Here is a 20,394-nt window from a genome sequence, read left to right on the forward strand (position 1 = left end):
GACACCAATATAATACAAATTGGAAGAAATGTTTTGCATCAAGAAATAAATTGTTCCTGAGATGCTAGAAAACAAGTATTTATAATAAGTGCAGATTAGGAACAAGATAGTTTGCATGGGAATTTCAAACACTGACCCTAAGTGCCTTATGTTGCTTGTACTAAAGAGCATGGCATTTTGTTTTGTAATTTTGCTTTTAATCTGTAGTATCATTTTACAATTACATACACTCAAATCAAAGTAAAAGCACATAAAAATGATTCCATAGTACTGCTACACAGTGGGCGTCCATAAACATCTGTGACATAAACAACATAACAAAAATGAATGAAGTTAAACAATAATGCAAAATACTGTAAAAACATTTCTCTTCATGGCAATGCTGGTGTTTACAATTGTCTACTGTTGCAGGATCACTTTGAAGAATACAAAACCCAAAAATTTACTTTGGGAATATAGAGTTGTTAAAGCAAATAAGAGGAGACCCTTGGCCTAAGGTTTCCTCTGTACCCAGAGCACTATGTAAGCAAACTGAAACTTGGCTTGGAGGGCATTTTTTTATAACTGACTTAAAAAAGGAAAAAAAAAGAAGAAACACCTAGACTCAGTCAATCACAAACAGTCAAGCACCAGGTTAGCTGTGGAACTAGGGATCTACAATCACGCTATGCCTAAATGAGGCAAACACCTATGGTAGGCAATCAGGAAATGTCTTAACTTTGCTTCCACGTTCAGCCTCTGAAAGCTCACTGCTCACTCTAGCAGAGCACTCTGAGCTCTGCCAGTTTTGAGTGCTCCCAAGTTCATGAATTGTTCTTTGTTTAAATAGATTCTGTTAAATTTATTTTCTCTAAAGTTTTCCTTTTAAGAGAGTAAACAAAAAAGAAAAGTTAAAAGTAAAATTTTGTTCCCTTAAATTTCACATATGTATTCTATTGCTTAATGTATTAAATACAGTCATGCACCACATAACGATGTTTCAGTCAGTGATGAACCACATGTGCGCTGGTGGTCCCATAGGATTACAATGGAACTGACAAATTCCTATTGTCTAGTGATGTCGTCACCATAGTAAGGTCATTGTGTAATGCATTACTCACATGTTTGTGGTTATGATGATGTAAACAAACCTACTGTGCTGCCAGTGGTATAAAAGTCTAGCACATACAGTTATGTATAGTATATAATACTTCATAATGATAATAAATGACTATGTTACTGATTTATATATTTATTATACTTTTAATCATTATTTTAGTTACTCCTTCTGCTTATATATTTTTTCAGAGTAAACTGTAAATTAGCCTCAGGCAGGTCCTTCAAAATGTGTTCCAGAAGAAGGTATTGCTGTCATAGGAGATGACAGCTCTATGGGTGCTACTGCCCCAAAGATGTTCTACTGGGACAAGATACGGAGGTGGAAGATGGTAATATTGATGATCCTGATCCTGTGCAGGCCTAGGCGAATGTGTGTGTTTGTGTCTTCGTTTTTAACAAAAAGTATTAAATGAAAAAAAAATTAAAATTTTAAAAATAAAAAATGTATAGAATAGGGAGATAAAGAGAGAAAATATGTTTGTACAGCTGTACAATGTGTTTGTGTTTTAAGCTGAGTGTTATTATAAAAGAATCAAAAAAGTTAAAAAAATTAAAGTTTATAATGAAAAACTTTATAGTAGGCTTAGTTTAATTATTATTGAAGACAGAAAATTTTTTTATAAATTTAGTGTAGCCTAAGTCTACAGTGCTTATAAAGTCTACAGTAGTGTACAGGAATGTCCTAGGCCTTCACATTTACTCGCCACTCACTCACTGAATTCCCCCAGAGCAACTTCCATCCTGTAAGCTCCATTCATGGTGTGTGCCCTATATAGGTGTACCAGTTTTTGCCTTTTATATGGTATTTTTCTGTACCTTTTCTATTTTACATATGTTTAGATACATAGATACTTACCCTTGTATTCCAGTGCCTACAGTACTCAGTTCAGTAACATGCTGTATAGGTTTGTAGCCTGAGAGCACAATGACAGAATCATCTAATGATGCATTTCTCAGGACATACCCCCATTGTTAAGTAACACATAACTTAAACTAGACTTCACTAAAATTAAAAACTGCTATGTGAAAGACACTGTCAAGAGAATGAAAAGACAAGTGACAGACTGAAAGAAAATATTTGCAAAATATATTTCTGATAAAGGATAGTTATCCAAAATATACCAAAAAATAAAACTCAACAATAAGAAAACAAAAAATGGGTAAAAGCCCCACTAACACCTTACCAAAGAAGATATACAAATGACAAATAAGCATATGAAAATACACTTAATATCATATGTCATTAGAAAATTACAAATTAAAACAATGAGATACCACTACACAATCATTTAGAATGGCCAAAATCCAAAACACTGACAACACTAAATGCTGGTGAGGATGCTGAGCAGCAGAGACTCTTATTGGTTGCTGGTGGGAATGCAAAACAGTAGAGCCACTTTGGGAAAGTTTGGCAGTTTCTTACAAAAATAAGCATACTCTTGCCATGTAATCCAGCATCTGTGCTCCTTGGCATTTACTCAAATAGAGGAAATCTTAATTCACAGAAAACCTGCACACAGATGTTTATAGAAGGTTTAATCATCATTGTCAAGACTTGGGAGCAAATAAGATGTCCTTCAGCAGGTGAATGGATAAACTTTAGTACATTCACACCAGGAACTATTAAGCAGAAATGAGCTATCAAGCCATAAAAAGACATGGAGGAAACTCAAATGCACACTACTAAGTGAAAGAAGCCAATCTGAAAAGGCTATGTGCTATGTGACACACTATGGCATTCTGGAAAAGGCAAAACTATGAAGACAATAAAAAGATCAATGTTTGCCAATGGTTAGAAGAGAAGAGGGAAGGATAGGTGGAGCACAGAGTACTTTTAGGACAGGGAAACTATTCTGTATGATAGTATAATGGTGAATATATGCCATTACACATCAGCCAAAACCCCTAGGATGTACACCAAGAGTGAACCCAAGTGATAACTATGAACTTTGAGTAATAAATATGTGTCAATGTAGGTTCATCCCTTGTAACATCTCATTCAGGGTATTGATAGGGGGTAGCTTGCAGGAGCAAGATGGCATATGGGCCCTCTCTGTTCTGTCCACTCAATTTTGCCATGAACCTAAAACTGCTCTAAATAATAAAGTCTATTTTAAAGTGTCAACATAATCAAATAACCTTTCCTGAATTATTTCCTTCATTACACATTTTAGATTTCAAAACCAATTTTTATGTCTAGCTCATTCTATGAATATATGATTGCTACATTTTCACAATCTGGGTGTCATCAAACTATAAGCCTTATTTTGGAGTGATAGGAAGAAAACCCCCAAGTAATCTCTGAACAGTTTACCAATTGTCTACTATGTACCATTGATGTGTCTATATGCCATGGATGTAGAGATGATTAAGATGAAATCTCTGTCCCTAATGGCTAACCCTCTAATTCTCTAATGGAAGAAGACAGAAAAGTAAACAATCAATAAACATTTATGTACAAATAAACACTGACATTGTATATTAGTCTGTTCTCATGCTGCTAATAAAAATATACCCCAAGACTGGGTAATTGTTAAAGGAAAGAGGTTTAATGGACTCACAGTTCCACATGGCTCGGGAGGCCTCATATTCACGGAGGAAGGTAAAAGAGAAGCAAAGTCACGTTTTACATGGTGGAAGGCAAGAAAGCATGTGCAGGAGAACTGCCCTTTATGATACCATCAGATCTCATGAGACTTACTATCACAAGAACAGCACAGGAAAGACCCACCCCCATGATTCAATTACCTCCCACCGAGTCCATCCCATGATGTGGAAATTATGAGAGCTACAACTCAAGATGAGATTTAGGTGGGGACACAGCCAACCACATCATTCTGCCCCTGGCCCCTCCCAAATCTCATGTTCTCACATCTCAAAACCAATCATGCCTTCCCAACAGTCTCCCAAAGTCTTTATTCATTTCAGCATTAATACAAAAGTCCACAATCCAAAGTTTCATCAAAGACAAGACAAGTCCCTTCCACCTAAGAGCCTGTAAAATCAAAAGCAAGTTAGTTACTTCCTAGATACAATGGGGGTACAGGCATTGAATAAATACACCCATTCCAAATGGGAGAAATTGGCCAAAACAAAGGGGTTACAGACCCCATGCAAGTCTGAAATCCAATGGTGTAGTCAAATCTTAAAGCTCAAAAATGATCTCCATTGACTCCATGTCTCACATCCATTCACACTGATGCAAGAGGTGGATTTCCATGGTCTTAGGCAGCTCCACCCTTGTGGCTTTGCAGGGTACAGCCCCCTCCTGGTTGCTTTCAGGAACTGGTGTTGAGTGTCTGCAGCTTTTCCAGGCACATAGTGCAAGCTATCCGTGGAACTAACATTTTGGGGTCTGGAGGATGGTGGCCCTCTTCTCACAGCTCCACTATTACACTGTGTGGGGGTTCCCACTCCACTTCCCTTTTGCACTGCCCTAGCAGAGTTTCTCCGCGAGTGCTCTGCCCTGCAGCACACCTATGCCTGGACACCCAGGCATTTCCATACATCCTCTGAAATCTAGGCAGGAGTTCCCAAACCTCAATTCTTAACTTCTGTGCACTCACATGCCCAACACCATGTGTAAGCCATCAAAGCCTGGGGCTTGCACCCTCTGAAGCAATGACCTGAGCTTTACTTTGGCCCCTTTTAGCCATGGCTGGGACACAGGGCATCAAGTCCTGAGACTGCACACAGCAAGGGGCCTGGGACCATTTTTTTTCCTCCTAGGCCTCCAAGGCCTGTGATGGGAGGGGCTGCTGTGGAGACCTCAGACATGTTCTGAAGATATTTTCCCCATTGTCTTGGCAATTAACATTGGACTCCTCATTACTTATGCAAATTTCTGCAGCCAGCTTGAATTTATCCTCAGAAAATGGGTTTCTCTTTTCTATCCCATCATCAGGCTCCAAATTTTCCAAACTTTCATGTTGTACTTACTTCCCTTTTAAACATAAGTTCCTATCCCAAAGCATACATTTGTGAATACATAAAACCAAATGCTTTTAACAGGACCCAAGAGCACTTTGCTACTTAGAAATTTCTTCTGCCAGATGTCCCAAATCATCTCTCTCTAGCTCAAAGTTCCACAAATCTCTAGGACAAGGGCAAAATGCCACCAGACTCTTTGCTAAAACGTAGCAAGGGTCACCTTTATTCCAGTTCCCAACAAGTTCCTCATCTCCATCCGAGACCATATCAGCCTGGACTTTATTTTCCATATCACTATCAGCATTTTGGTCAAAGCCATTTAACGAGTCTCTAGGAAGTTCCAAACTTTCCTACATCTTCCTCACTTCTTCTGAGCCCCTCAAACTGTTCCAATCTCTGCCTGTTACCCAGTTCCAAAGTTGCTTCCACCATTTCGGGTATTTTTACAACAGCGCCGCACTCTACCAGTACCAATTTACTGTATAAGTCTGTTCTCACCCTGCTAATAAAGACATACCTGAGACTGGGTAATTTATAAAGGAAAGAGGTTTAATGGACTCACATTTCCACATAGCTGGGGAGGCCTCACAATTATGGCAGAAGGCAAAGGAGAAGCAAAGACACATTTTACAAGGCAGCAGGCAAGAGAGCATGTGTAGGGTAACTCCCCTTTATAAAATCATCAGATCTCAAGAGACTTGTCCACTGTCATGAGAACAGCTTGGAAAAGACCCATCCCCACAATTTAATTACCTCCCACTAGGTCCCTCCCATGACATGTGGGAATTATGGGAGCTACAACTCAAGATGAGATTTGGGTGGGGACACAGCCAAACCATATCACATGGGATCCCAGGAGGGTTTCAACAATCTATTCTTCTCTGTTCACTACAAACCCCAGGTGCCCTGTGGCCATTTTTAGAGCAATTTGTCACCTTGAGTAAGAGTCTAAATTCTGTTTGTCTGCTTTGTTCTGGCAACAGTGCCTGTCACATGGTAGGTGCTCAGTAGTTATCTGTGGATGAGCATGACTTCTAGAAACAGTTGCTTTAGAACGAAATCCAAGAGTAAATCTAAGAAGAAAAGGAAAACCCTGTAGTGATCTTACTTGAGACTGTAAAAACATATTCACTAGCATTCTGAAGAATACAGATAAGTAGCGTATTTTCCTCCCCCTTCCCTCATTTCTATCCCCAAATGAACCCTATAAAGCAGTTTAAGGCTATGGGCTTCCAAAATGTAACTCAAGTGTGCTCACCTGCTGGATTTTGGTTTTATAAAATTAGAACAAAGTAAAAGATTTGCACACCCTATGTTTTAGTTTCTTATAAAACTAAGCATATTCTTGCCATTTCTTGGTGATTTGTTCTCAGAAAAGGAGGAAACATGAAGAAGGGAAGAACAAAGTGAGGGAGGAATATAAATAAAGGAAAAAACAGGCCAGGTATGGTAGCTCACGCCTGTAATCCCAGCACTTTGGGAGGCTGAGGTGGGCAGACCACTTGAGGTCAGGAGTTTGAGACCAGCCTGGCCAACATGGCAAAACCCTGTCTCTAATAAAAATACAAAAATTAGCTGGGCATAGTGGCGGGCACCTGTAGTCCCAGCTGCTCGGGTGACTGAGGCAGGAGAATCGCTTGAACCCAGGAGGTGGAGGTTATGGTGAGCCAAGGTCTTGCCACTGCACTCCAGCTTGGGTGACACAGCAAGACTCTGTCTCAAATTATATATATATATATATATATATACATATATATAAAATATATATATAAAATATATATACATATATGTATGTATATATATCATATATATGTATATATGATATATGATATATTTTATATATATTATATATAAAGGAAAAAACAAAAGAAGGGATATGAGAAGGTTTGCTTGAATTTTGAGTAACATATCTGCAAAAGAATATTCCATTTTATGTTAACAAACATCTTGAATAGATGTTTTATGGTTAACTCTAGACATCATTGACTTAGAGTATATCTTTCAAGCTGAGGAACGATGTTCTCACCTTATCAGCAAAGGGCTGTTAGTTCCTGTCATTACATGAAACCTCACTGTCAGCATAATGCGGAGCTTTGAAAGATCAATAGCATAGCACCTTTTTACGTTTCTTATTTGGATAATTATTTTAGGACTTAAAGCTCCAAAATTTTTTATTTTCAAAAAAGAGTTTGTTAGGGAAGGTAGAGATAAACAGTGAATTCAAACAAACTAGTTTTTAAATTATACACTGAGAATAAGAATCAAAGAAATTAAAGTAAAATAGGACATATTAGAAAATACTCTTTCAACACCCTAAATTCCTTTTGGCATACAGTTTAGGTGAATTGGTCTATTTAAGTCTCACTTGACCTTTCAAAATGGTGGAAATTACTTGGTTGTGATAGTTGGGTTCTGAAACAGGAGTCTAAGTTGATGAATGAATAATCTCTAACTCTTTAGGAACTCACAGCTCATCAACATCAACACATAATATTTATATGACAATGTTAACATCTTAATATAAGAGAGATAAAAGACATAGACAATAAAAATAGGCATTTTGCCTAGCAATTTCAAGCAAGTATTTTTCTAAATACATGGCAGAAATACCAGACAAAACCATCTGGTATTTCCTATGTTGACACCTAATAAATCAAGTAAAGACAATATGTTCTACTATGCTCTTTAAAACCTCCAAGGAAAATTAAAAGACAGTGTTAAGTCAAGCATGCAGCTGCTGAGACTCAAAGCAATATTACAAAGCAAAATTAGAACTGCAGAAATCTGAGCATGAAAGGCAAATACAGTGAAGGTCTTGGAAGTCTCAGGTTTAAAACACTGAATTGAAATAAACATAATAGGGATGGAGAGATTGGGGAGATGTTGATCAAAGGATATAAAATTTTGGTTAAACAGGAAGAGTAAGTTCGGGAGATCAATTGTACAACATGGTGACTATGGTTAATAACAACATATATTCTTGAAAATTGCTAAGACAGTATACTTTAAGTGTTCTCATTACAAAAAAGATACGTATGTGAGATAATGCATGTTAATTGGCTTGATTTAGCCATTCTACAATGTAAACATATATTGAAACATCATGTTAGATGCCATAAATATATACAATTTTTGTACATTTAAAAATAAATTAAAAATGTGGCCAGGTACAGTGGCTCACGCCTGTAATCCCAGCACTTTGGGATGCCGAGGTGAGTGGATCACTTGAGGTCAGGAGTTTGAGATCAGCCTGGCCAACATGGTGAGACCCTGTCTCTACTAAAAAAAAAGACAAAAATTAGCTGGGCATGGTGGTGCGCGCCTGTAATCCAAGCTACTCGGGAGGCTGAGGCAGGAGAATCACTTGAACCCAGAAGGTGGAGGTTGCAGTGAGTCGAGATCCTACCACTGCACCCCAGCCTGGGCGAGAGAGCGAGATTGTCTCAGAAAAAAATAAATAAATGAAATTAATTAATTAATTAATTAATTAAAAATTGTTTTAATCATAATTAATTCTTCAACTTAATAGCCTAAAAGGAGATAAAAATTCTATAACTGTTTCTGGACAGGTTTAGGGGGTTCCTGCCAGAAAATGTTATCTTTCCCCCACCTGCCTACCACCACATCCTAAACCTAATAAACTCCCAAGTTGAATTGTTAATGACATTTTAATTGAGGCCTGTACCCTTGAGAGAGCCATAATTTTTAAATTAAGTTAGACATTTAGAAGATAACATCATTGACATTTTTCCTGTGATTTTTATATCTAAATAAATTAAGAGAGGGGATTTCAAAAGTATTTATCATTCGCAAGAAACAGCTCTGAGGAGAGGAACATACATTTATGTCGCACAGAATATGGCATTGTTATGTACATTTGTATAGACTGAATGTACACTATGCCAGTTGATGTTTATCATAGACCTAAGACAGAAAAGAAACTTTTTATGTGAGGAATGTGAACCTCTTTAAATTATCATGCCCAGAAAGGCATTTAAAAGGTGACAGCAGACATATCTCACTCCCCTTTTAACTAAAATGATGACCCCTTAAAGCCACTTGCTAGGCAGGCTCCAGACTGACTGACTCCAAGTAGCTGTAAAATGCCATACACCTTATGGTTCAACAGGGTACAGCCAATCACTAACCAGTGTTATTCTGTAAACCAACGAGAATGCCTGTCAAACAACTTTGGATCAGCCCACTCTTTGTTCCTGTTTGTCTTTAAAAACCTGCTCGTAACAAAGGCAAAGGGAGCATTCCCCAAGGCAACCTGAAAGTGTGTCCCTGGCAGCTATCCTCACTTGGCTAAGGTCAACTCTATAAATTATATTTTGTGCCCCAGTTTTTTCCCTTAGGTAGACAGACCTTTGTGGTACATAAGGGCAGTTGTAAAGAATAAATGATAAGTTCATCATTTCCTTCATCCCTTATTTCAACAAATATTCATTGCTGAAATCTTAATTTTAATTAAAATGTTTGGAAAGCAAGAGTCTTAAAACTAACAAAAGAAAGCAATTCCACTTCTTTCTTTAAGTGTTAACTATATACAAAGTTTTAAGGTTGACATTTTTAATACCTAAAATGAATTTCTTTATCCATAAGAGCGGTTGTTCTTTAGATACCAAAACAACTCTAAAAAATTAATTGGCACATAATACAAAGAATTTCAAACTAATTTTCAAAATGTACTCCCTGGATTGTTTTTTCATTCCCACAAACTTGGCACCTCTGCATTCATCAATATCCTCAAGATTCCAGTTTGAATTTCCAACTGCCCAAAGACACCTTCATTTTCGCCACCAAAATGACCATCTCCTTACCACATTTCTCTCATTTGAAAAAAAAATGCAAATAAAAGATAAAACTCTGTTTTTCTACTAATGGAAACATCATGTGTCCTCTACTCTAAACCCTTACGGTAGTTTCAGCAACAATGACATCTGATTTTATTGCATTTTTGTTTTGTTCTGCGACTTCATATGTGACAAACTTATGTGCCCAAAAAGAAGCACTGCATGAGACTTTAACTTTCATGTGGGCAATGACCAAGACTACCTAATTCAATCCCTTAGGCTTATCATTCAGGTGCAGCCTGGTATCCAGCAGGCATTAATGTGCATTTCTTCAATGAATAAAGGAATGAGCACCCTGCTCGAGGCCCAGCCAGGGCCAAGCACTCCCCTTTCTCCTCTTTCTACCCTGATGAAGAGTTTCTCTCCCAACTAGACAGGAAGACCTCATGGTCTTTGCTCCTTTCACCCGCATAACCAACTCATGGCCAAGACTTATTCATTCTGCCTCTGAGACAGTTCTCCATCCTGCCTGCTCCTCCAGTTCACCCTGCTGATGTCTGAAAGATGTTCACATTCAGTGCAGTTATCTTTCTGCAAAGTTCTCTGTCAGACCCCCCGCACCACTCCTTTCTGCCCATCTCTTCTCACTGGCCCCCATTAATACTCATTGCTCCTGCTAGTGAGAGGTGACAGCGTGCTGGCAGTCCTCACAGCCCTCGCTGGCTCTCGGCGCCTCCTCTGCCTGGGCTACCACTTTGGCGGCACTTGAGGAGCCCTTCAGCCCACCGCTGCACTGGGGGAGCCCCTTTCTGGGCTGGCCAAGGCCGGAGCCCACTCCCTCAGCTTGCAGGGAGGTGTGGAGGGAGAGGCGCGAGCGGGAACCGGGGTTGCATGCGGTGCTTGCGGGCCAGCTGGAGTTCCGGGTGGGTGTGAGCTTGGCGGGCCCCGCACTCGGAGCAGCCAGCCAGCCCTGTCGGCCCTGGGCAATGAGGACTTAGCACCCGGGCCAGCGGCTGCAGAGGGTGTACTGGCTCCCCCAGCAGTGCCAGCCCACCGGCGCTGTGCTCAATTTCTCACCAGGCCTTAGCTGCCTTCCCGCGGGGCAGGCCTCAGGACTGCAGCCCACCATGCCTGAGCCTTCCCCCACCTCCATGGGTTCCTGCGCAGCCCGAGCCTCCCTGAGGAGCGCCGCCCCCTGCTCCACAGCGCCCAGTCCCATCGACCACCCAGGGGCTGAGGAGTGCGAGCGCACGGCGCGGGACTGGCAGGCAGCTCCACCTGCAGCCCCAGTGCGGGATCCACTAGGTGAAGCCGGCTGGGCTCCTGAGTCTGGTGAGGACGTGTAGAACCTTTATGTCTAGCTCAGGGATTGTAAACACACCAATCGGCACTCTGTATCTGGCTCAAGGTTTGTAAACACACCAATCAGCACCCTGTGTTTAGCTCAAGGTTTGTGAGTACACTAATCGACACTCTGTAGCTAGCTGCTCTGGTGGGGCCTTGGAGAACCTTTATGTCTAGCTCAGGGATTGTAAACACACCAATCGGCACTCTGTATCTAGCTCAAGGTTTGTAAACACACCAATCAGCACCCTGTGTTTAGCTCAAGGTTTGTGGGTGCACCAATGGACACTCTATCTAGCTGCTCTGGTGGGGCCTTGGAGACCTTTATGTCTAGCTCAGAGATTGTAAATACACCAGTCGGCACTCTGTATCTAGCTCAAGGTTTGTAAACACACCAATCAGCACCCTGTGTTTAGCTCAAGGTTTGTGAGGGCACCAACCGATACTGTGTATCTAGCTGCTCTGGTGGGGCCTTAGAGAACCTGTGTGTCGAAACTCTGTATCTAACTAACCTGATGGGGCCGTAGAGAACCTTTGTATCTAGCTCAGGGATTGTAAACGCACCAATCAGCGCCCTGTCAAAACAGGCCACCCGGCTCTACCAATCAGCAGGATGTGGGTGGGGCCAGATAAGAGAATAAAAGCAGGCTGCCTGAGCCAGCATTGGCAACCTGCTGGGGTCCCCTTCCACAGTGTGGAAGCTTTGTTCTTTCGCTCTTTGCAATAAATCTTGCTACTGCTCACTCTTTGTGTCTACACTGCTTTTATGAGCTGTAACACTCACCGTGAAAATCTGCAGCTTCACTCCTGAACCCAGCAAGACCACGAGCCCACCAGGAGGAACGAACAACTCCAGACGTGCTGCCTTAAGAGCTGTAACACTCACTGCAAAGGTCTGCAGCTTCACTCCTGAGCCAGCGAGACTATGAACCCACCAGAAGGAAGAAACTCCGAACACATCCGAACATCAGAAGGAACAAACTGCAGATGCGCCACCTTAAGAGCTGTAACACTCACCGCGAGGGTCCGCGGCTTTATTCTTGAAGTCAGTGAGACCAAGAACCCACCAATTCTGGACACACTAGCATGCTTTCTATATGTAGATGGGATTAAGATTTGTGCTCACTGAATACCTGTCCCTGTCGATTTGTGAAGCCCCCAGTGACTGACATGGTATGGCCACCTGACCACCCAGGGGCCCCAGCTGTCAGTCTCACTCTTCCCTAGTCTCTCGTGTGCTCTGTCCTCTAGTCATGCAGATGACTGGAACCACAAACAAAGGATTGTGATGCTGGCAGCAAAGTTCACATTGAGTATTGGGCAGACACACCAAAGTCAGTAATGCCCACCAACTGGACCCCACAGGGCCTTCTAACAGGCTTTTCTGCATCCTTTTATCCCACTCACACTACAAATATAGTGAGCTTTTAAAAGCAAGTCTTACTGACCTTCCTCCTAAAATCTGTCAGTGTTTTCCTATTGTTTTCAGGGTTTTGTTTTAAGTAGAAATTTACAGTGATTTATGAGACTCTGCCCCTGATAGCCAGCCCTGCTCTCCAGGCTCAGCTCACCTTTGCTCTTCAGCCAAAGTCACCATCTTCTGTCTCCCCAAACGTGCTGTGCTCCTTCCGGTATGCATATCCAGTATGTGACTCTTGCACCTAACATTCCCTCTGCCAAGAACATTCCACTTTCTCCCCACTTGGTAATTCCTCTTCACTCTTCAGATTTGTCCTCAAATGTCACTTCCTCAGATTAAATCTTTCTAGGGCCCCCTCTTTACAATTTTATATTGCAACTTAGCTAAATTGGAAACACACACACACATGCACACACACACAAGATACTCTATGGGAATACTACAAACAACTTTACGCTCATAAACTTGACAGTGTAAAAAAAAAAGGAAAACTTCCTAAACAAAAAATCACAAACTACCAAAACTCAATTGGGATGAAATAAACAAATTGAGTAGTCTTATAACTATTAAATAAATTGAATTTGTAATTTAGAAATTCTCAAAAATGAAATAGTCAGTCCCAGATAGTTTCATTGGAGAATTCTAACAACATTTTTTAAAGAATAACACCCACATTGCACAATCTCTTCCAAGAAATAGGAGACTAGAGAACACATCTCCACTTACTCATTGAGGTCAGTATTACTCTGACAACAAAATTAGTCAAAAATAGTACAAAAAAAAGAAAACTACAGACCAATATCTCTCATGAACGTAGGCAGAAAAGTTCTTGGCAAAACATTATCAAATCAAACCCAGCAAATATAAAAGGAATTATATATTTCCCATGACCACCTGAAATTTATTTCAAGTGTACAGGCCTAGTTCAACATTCAAAAAATCAACCACTATAACCAAATCACAGTAAACACAGTAAAGAAAAAAATATATAATCTTATCATTTTACACAGAAAAAGCAATTGACAAAATCCAACATCTGTTCATGATTAAAGAAAAAAAAACTTAGAAAACTACAAATGGAGCAGAAGTCACCCTGATAAAGAGCATCTATAAAAGTCCAACAGTAAACAATGGTCAGTGGTAAAAGACTGAAAGATTTCTCCTAAGATCAAGAACAAGAAAATGATTTCCCCTAAGATTAGAAACAGGAGCATCACCGCTCTTATTCATGATAAGTATCAGAAGTTCTAGACAGTGCAATAAGGCAAGAAAAAGAAATAATAGGCATAAAAATTGGAAAGAAAAAATAAAACTGTTGTAATTTGTACACGAGAAAATCACAGATTACAAAGGAATATACTAAAAACAACTAAAAATCTCCTAGAAATAACACGTGATTTCAGCAAGATTGCAGGATATAAGATAAATACACAAAAATCAATTTCATCTCACGCCTGTAATCCCAGCACTTTGGGAGGCCGAGGCAGGTGGATCACAAGGTCAGGAGATTGAGACCATCCTGGCTAACACAGTGAAACCCCATCTCTACTAAAAAAAACATAAAAAATTAGCTGGGCATGGTGGCGGGCACCTGTAGTTCCAGCTACTCGGGAGGCTGAGGCAGGAGAATAGCATGAACCCAGGAGGTGGAGCTTGCAATGAGCCAAGATAGCACCACTGCACTCCAGCCTGAGCAAAATAGCTAGACTCCCTCTCAAAAAAAAAAAAAAAAATTTCATTTCTATATGCTAACAATGAACTTGTAGAATTCACAATCTGAAACACAAAACCATTTACAATCACACCAAAGAAAATGAAATACTTAGAACATGTGTATAGGATCTGTATTCTTAAAATTACAAAATGCTGATTAGAGAAACTAATGAATATCTAAATAAATGGAAAGATATACAATGTTTGTGGATTTAATAACTCAACATAATAAAGATGTTATTACTTCCCAAATTGATCCTGATGTGTAATGCAATTCCTATCAAAATTTAACAAGGTTCTTTTTCTAGTAAAATGATATGATTATATAATTTTTTCTTTACTGAGTTAATGTGATTGGTTATAGTGATTGGATTGATTACATGTCCTTGCTAGTGTGAATAGTGCTGCAAAGAAGATACGTGTGCATGTATCTTTACAACAGAATGATTTATATTCCTTTGGGTATATACCCAGTAATAGTATTGCTGGGTCAAATGGTATTTCTGGTTTTAGATCCTTAAGAAATCAGCACGCTGTCTTCCACAATGGTTGAACTAATTTACATTCCCACCAATAGTGTAAAAGAGTTCCTATTCCTCTACACCCTCACTAGCATCTGTTGTTTATTGACTTTTTAATAATCGCCACTCTGACTGGCATGAGATGGTGTCTCATTGCGGTTTTGATTTCCATCTCTCTAATGATCAGTGATGTTGTGCTTTTTTTCATATGTTTGTTGGCTGCATAAATGTCTCCCTTTGAGAATTTTTCTATTCACGTCCTTTGCCCACTTTTTAATGGGTTTTTTTCTTGTAATTTTGTTTAAATTCCTTGCAGATTCTGGATATTAGACCTTTGTGAGATGGATATGTGATGAATTACATTTATTGATTTGCATATGTTGAACCAGTCTTGCATCCTGGTGATGAAGCTAACTTGATCACGGTAGGTAAGCTTTTTAATGTGCTGCTGGATTTGGTTTGCCAGTATTTTATTGAGGATTTTCACATCAATGTTCATCTGAGATACTGGCCTGAAGTTTCCTTCTTTTGTTGTATCTCTGCCAGGTTTTGGTATCAGGTTGATGCTAGCCTCATAAAATGAGTTAGGCAGAAGTTCCTCCTTTTCAGTTGTTTGGAATAGTTTCAGAAGGAATGGTACCAGCTCCTCTTTGAAACTCTGGTAGAATTTAACTGTAAATCTGTCTGGTCCTGGTTTTTTGTTTGTTTGTTTTTTGGTTGGTAGGGTATTTATTACTGCCTCAATTGTAGAACTTGCTATTGGCCTATTGAGGAATTTGACTTCTTCCTGGTTTAGTCTTGGGATGGTGTATGTGTCCAGGAATTTATCAATTTTTTCTAGATTTGCTAGTTTATTTGCATAGAGGTGTTTATACTATACTATTATTGTGTAGAAGTCTAAGTCTCTTTGTATGTCTCTAAGAACTTGTCTAATGATTTTAGGTGCTCCTATATTGAGTGCATATGTATTTAGGATTATTCATTCTTCTTGTTGAATTGATCCCTTTACCATTATGTAATGTCCTTCTTTGTCTTGTTTTATCTTTGTTGGTTTAAAGGACAGACAAGTTTATTCTAAGTTTTACAAGGAAAGACACAGAATCTAAACAGCTAAAAAAGACAATTCACAAAATTTGAAAAAGAAGAATTTACTGAGAAGAATCAATCTAAGAAATGTCAAGGATTACTACATAGCTACAGTTTCAAGACAGTGTGGTATTAGAGGTGAAGTAGACATATAGGTCAATGAAACAAAATAGAGAACCCCAAAATAGAGCCATACAAATATATTCAAATAATTTTGACATCAGAATAATTAAAATAAAAGATTGTAGTAAGGTCACATGTCAGTGATCAGGTGAACTGATTACTCACACATCACTGGTGGGAATGTAAAATATCACAATTCTGGAAAAGAATGTGGCAGTTTCTCATAGAACTAAATGTGTACTTACCATTGACCCAGCAATTACTCTATTTGGCATTTGTACTAGAGAAATGAAAACAAATTATCACAAAAATACCCGTACATAAAAGATCACAGCGTTTTTATTCATAACACCCAAAATGTGGAAACAACAAATTATGCTTCAGTGTTTAATCAAAGGGTTAAACAACCTGTGTTACATCCATACCATGGAATACTACTCAGCAACAGCGAAAGAAATGAGCTCCTGATGCATGCCACAACTTGGCTGGATCTCAAGGGAATGACACTGAGTGAAAAGCCCATCTAAAATGTTACATACTGCATGAGTCCACCTATGCAGCACTATTGAAATGACATTATTAAAGAGACAAGAAGAGATTAGTGGTTACCAGGAGCTAGGAAAGATGAGGAGGGATGACAGGGACTATAAAGCGGGGCAGGGTCAATCCTTGTGACGAAACTGTTATTTTGACTGTGGCAGTGATCACACGCATCTACTCAGGTGGTAAAGCTGGAACTAAACTCCCATGGTTGGGGGAGAACAGTGTACACATAAAAACAGAAAATCTGAATAATATCCCTGGATTATGTCAGTGTTAATTTCCTCACTGTGATATTGCACTATAGTTTTGTAGGACGTTAGTTACCATTAAGGGATACCGAGTGACTGGTATACAAGATCTCTCTGTATTATTTCTTACAACTTCATGTGAATCCACAGTTATCTCAAGCAGTCTTTTAAATTTAGACAAAAGGGGGGACAAAACATCAACAAATGAAGAAAATGTTTATATATATAAACATTTTATATATATAAACAATATAAAAATTTTACATATAAATGTATATATATATCAGAGAACAAGATGACAGAAGAGAAGCCAGACAAATAAGCTATAACAAATTTCATGGACAGTGGCTGTTTTGTTTGCCATGGTAGGCGTTTGATAATTGTCATATGAAAATAGAAAGAGAATGTTTCCTGATAAGAAAAATGTGACCCAAGCCCGAAGCACTTGGCAGATACTGTAAAGACAATCAAATGCAGCATGCTGAAAGAGCACAGGCTTTGGAACCAATGGAGCCTGTTGGTGATCTATAATTTAATCAAAAGTTTCCTAAAATTTAATAAATTCTGAAATATAAGTGGAACAATAGGTAGTCATTCAGTTCCAGTAAACCATTTATGCAACGTTATCAATTTGCAGAAGGGCAAAGGGACACCAAAATGCTCTTCTCACTTCATTTGAAGTTAAAATTCTTTTGCCATCTCATTAAATGAAACAAAAGAAGTGCCTTTAAAAGTACACTACCTAGAAATCCACGTGAGAGCCAAGATGGAATGAAGGAGGTAACTTCCACTTTTAATAATCCCTACTTTTGTTTTTGTTTTTTTGAGACAGGGTCTCATTCTGTCACCCAGGCTGGAATGCAGTGGCGTGATCTCGGCTCACTGTAACCTCCGCCTCCCAGGTTCAAGCTATTCTCCTGCCTCAGCCTCCCGAATAGCTGGGATTACAAGTGCCTAACACCATGCCTGGCTAATTTTTTTTTTAAAAAAAGAGTCTCGCTCTGTCCCCCAGGCTGGAGTAGTGCAGTGGTGCGATCTTGGCTCACTGCAACCTCTACCTCCAGGGTTCAAGCGATTCTCATGCCTCAGCCTCCCAAGTAGCTGAGATTAGAGGTGCCTGCCACCACACCCAGCTAATTTTTGTATTTTTAGTAGAGTTGGGGTCTTGCCATGTTGGCCAGGCTGGTCTTGAACTCCTGACCTCAGGTAATCCACCTGCCTCAGCCTCCCAAAGTGCTGGGATTACAGGCATGAGCCACCATGCCCAGCCAATTTTTGTATTTTTAGTAGAGAAGGGGTTTGACCATGTTGGTCAGGCTGGTCTCAAACTCCCGACCTCAAGCAATCCACCAGCCTTGGCCTCCCAAAATGCTGGGATCACAGGTGTGAGCCACAGTGCCCGGCCCCTACTTTCATTTTGTTTGAGGATGTTTATCTTGGTCAGTCGGGAAGATCTGGAGTAAATGTTGGAACCTCTGTCTCTCTGCTGAGAGAGAGAGAGAGGAAGGAAGGAAGGAAGGAAGGAAGGAGAGAAAGAGAGAAAGAAAAAAGAGAAAGAGAGAAAAAAGAAAGGAAGGAAGGAGAGAGAGAGAAAGAAAGAAAGAAAGAAAGAAAGAAAGAAGGGAGGGAGGGAGGGAAGGAAGGAGGGAAGGAAGGAGGGAGGGAAGAAGGAAGGAAAGAAGGAAGGAAGGTGAGAAAGAGAGAAAGAAAAAAGAGAAAAGAAAGGAAGGAAGGGAAGAAGAGAAAGAAAGAAAAGAGAGGAAAAGAAAGAAAGAAAAAGAAAGAAAGAAGAAAGGAAGGAAGGAGAGAACAAGAGAAAGAAAAGAGAGAGAAAGAGAAAAAAAGGAAGGAGGCTGGGCACGGTGGCTCACACCTGTAATTCCAACACTTTGGAAGGCCAAGGGGGGTAGATCACGAGGTCAGGAGATTGAGACCATCCTGGCTAACACAGTGAAACCCCATCTCTACTAAAAATACAAAAAAAAAAAAAAATTAGCTGGGCGTGGTGGCAGGCACCTGCAGTCCCAGCTACTCAGGAGGCTGAGGCAGGAGAATGGCATGAACCCGGGAGGCGGAGCTTGCAGTGAGCCGAGATGGCACCACTGCACTCTAGCCTGGGCACTTGAGCAAGACTCCATCTCAAAAAAAAAAAAAAAAAAAAAAAGGAAGGAAGGAAAGAAAGAAAGAGAAAAGAGAGAGAAAGAAGGAAGGAGAGAAAGAAAAGAGAGAAAAAGAGAAAGAGAAAGAAAAAGAAAGAAAGAAAAGGAAGGAAGGAAAGAAGGAAGGAGAGAAAGAAAAGGGAGAGAGAAAGAGAAGGAAGGAAGGAAAGAAAGAAAGAGAAAGAAAGAAAGAAAAAGAAAGAAAGAGAAAGAAAGAAAGGAAAGAAAGAGAAAGGGAAAGAAAGAAAGGGAGGGAAGAAAAGGAAGGAAGAAAGAAAGAAATCAATTTTAAACTATAGATGGAAATGACATTTACTGATATAATACTATTAGTTAATTTTAAGATGGATGTTTATGATACAGCAAATTGTTGAGAAACCCACTTATTTGTTATTTTGTCATCTATTGCTTACTTTGAGAAAATACCAAGTGCCTGTAAGATAACTTAAATATAAAACTGGCTCTAGACAATTGCTATCCAATAGAATGAAATCTTAAAGGACCTTTCATCAGTAATTCAATGGTATGTCAAGATTAAGATTCTAGCTTTCAAAAATGCTCAAACGCTACTCAAAGAAAAAATAATACAAAACAAATAGAAGAAAGTCAATCCAACAAACAAATAACAACAAAAATAACCCTGATTCTGTTAGTCCAGCCTCTCTACCTTGCTTCCATTTAAAAATCCTATCCATCTCTCTAGCAAGTCTTTAAAATACAAAATTATTTTCAAATTTATATACTTATAAAAAGCTAATTAAAAGAAAGTATGAACTAAAGCAGCAGATTTATTCATTTTCAGGCTACCTGATCTAAACCAGAAGGCAAATGGCCACCCTGTTCCCAGAGTCATGTCTCCTTTCAGGCCGTGATGGTGGAACATTACCTTGCCTCCATCCTGTCCTCTAACCTTCCTACTCCTTCAGGTGCAGAAGCACAGGCACCCTGATCAACCTCCACACTCTTCCGAGAGTCACGGCAACATGAGAGAAATTCTCCATCACTACCATTTTTTTTTTTTTTTTTTGAGATGTAATCTCACTCTGTCGCTGGAGTGCAGTGGTGAGGCTGGAGTACTGGCAGTGGTGCGACCTCAGCTCACTACAACCTCCGCCTCACAGGTTCAGGTGATTCTCCTGCCTCAGCCTCCCGAGTAGCTGGGATTACAGCATGCTCAGCTAATTTTTGTACTTTTAGTAGAGAGAGGGTTTCACCATGTTGACCAGGCCGGTCTTGAATTCCTGACCTCAGGTGATCCTTCTGCCTCAGCCTCCCAAAGTGCTGGGATTACAGGCGTGAGCCACCGTGCCCAGCCCTACCATTATTTTTTAAGACACACAATTCCATAGATCTTTAGCAAGACTTTCTATTAGCAAGACTTCCATCTCCAGAAAGCTCCAGAGATGTAGGCAT

The 20,394-nt window shown here is 39.7% G+C and overlaps 1 protein-coding gene across 6 annotated transcripts in view; it reads right to left on the reverse strand.

Moving 5' to 3' along the window:
• Nucleotides 1-20,394, reverse strand: part of PXDNL (peroxidasin like) — a 522,985-nt gene that overhangs the window by 412,122 nt on the left and 90,469 nt on the right. The gene's annotated exons all lie outside the window — the stretch shown is intronic.

This window comes from Pongo abelii, chromosome 7, assembly GCF_028885655.2.
Source record: "Pongo abelii isolate AG06213 chromosome 7, NHGRI_mPonAbe1-v2.0_pri, whole genome shotgun sequence".
NCBI classification, from domain to species: domain Eukaryota; kingdom Metazoa; phylum Chordata; class Mammalia; order Primates; family Hominidae; genus Pongo; species Pongo abelii.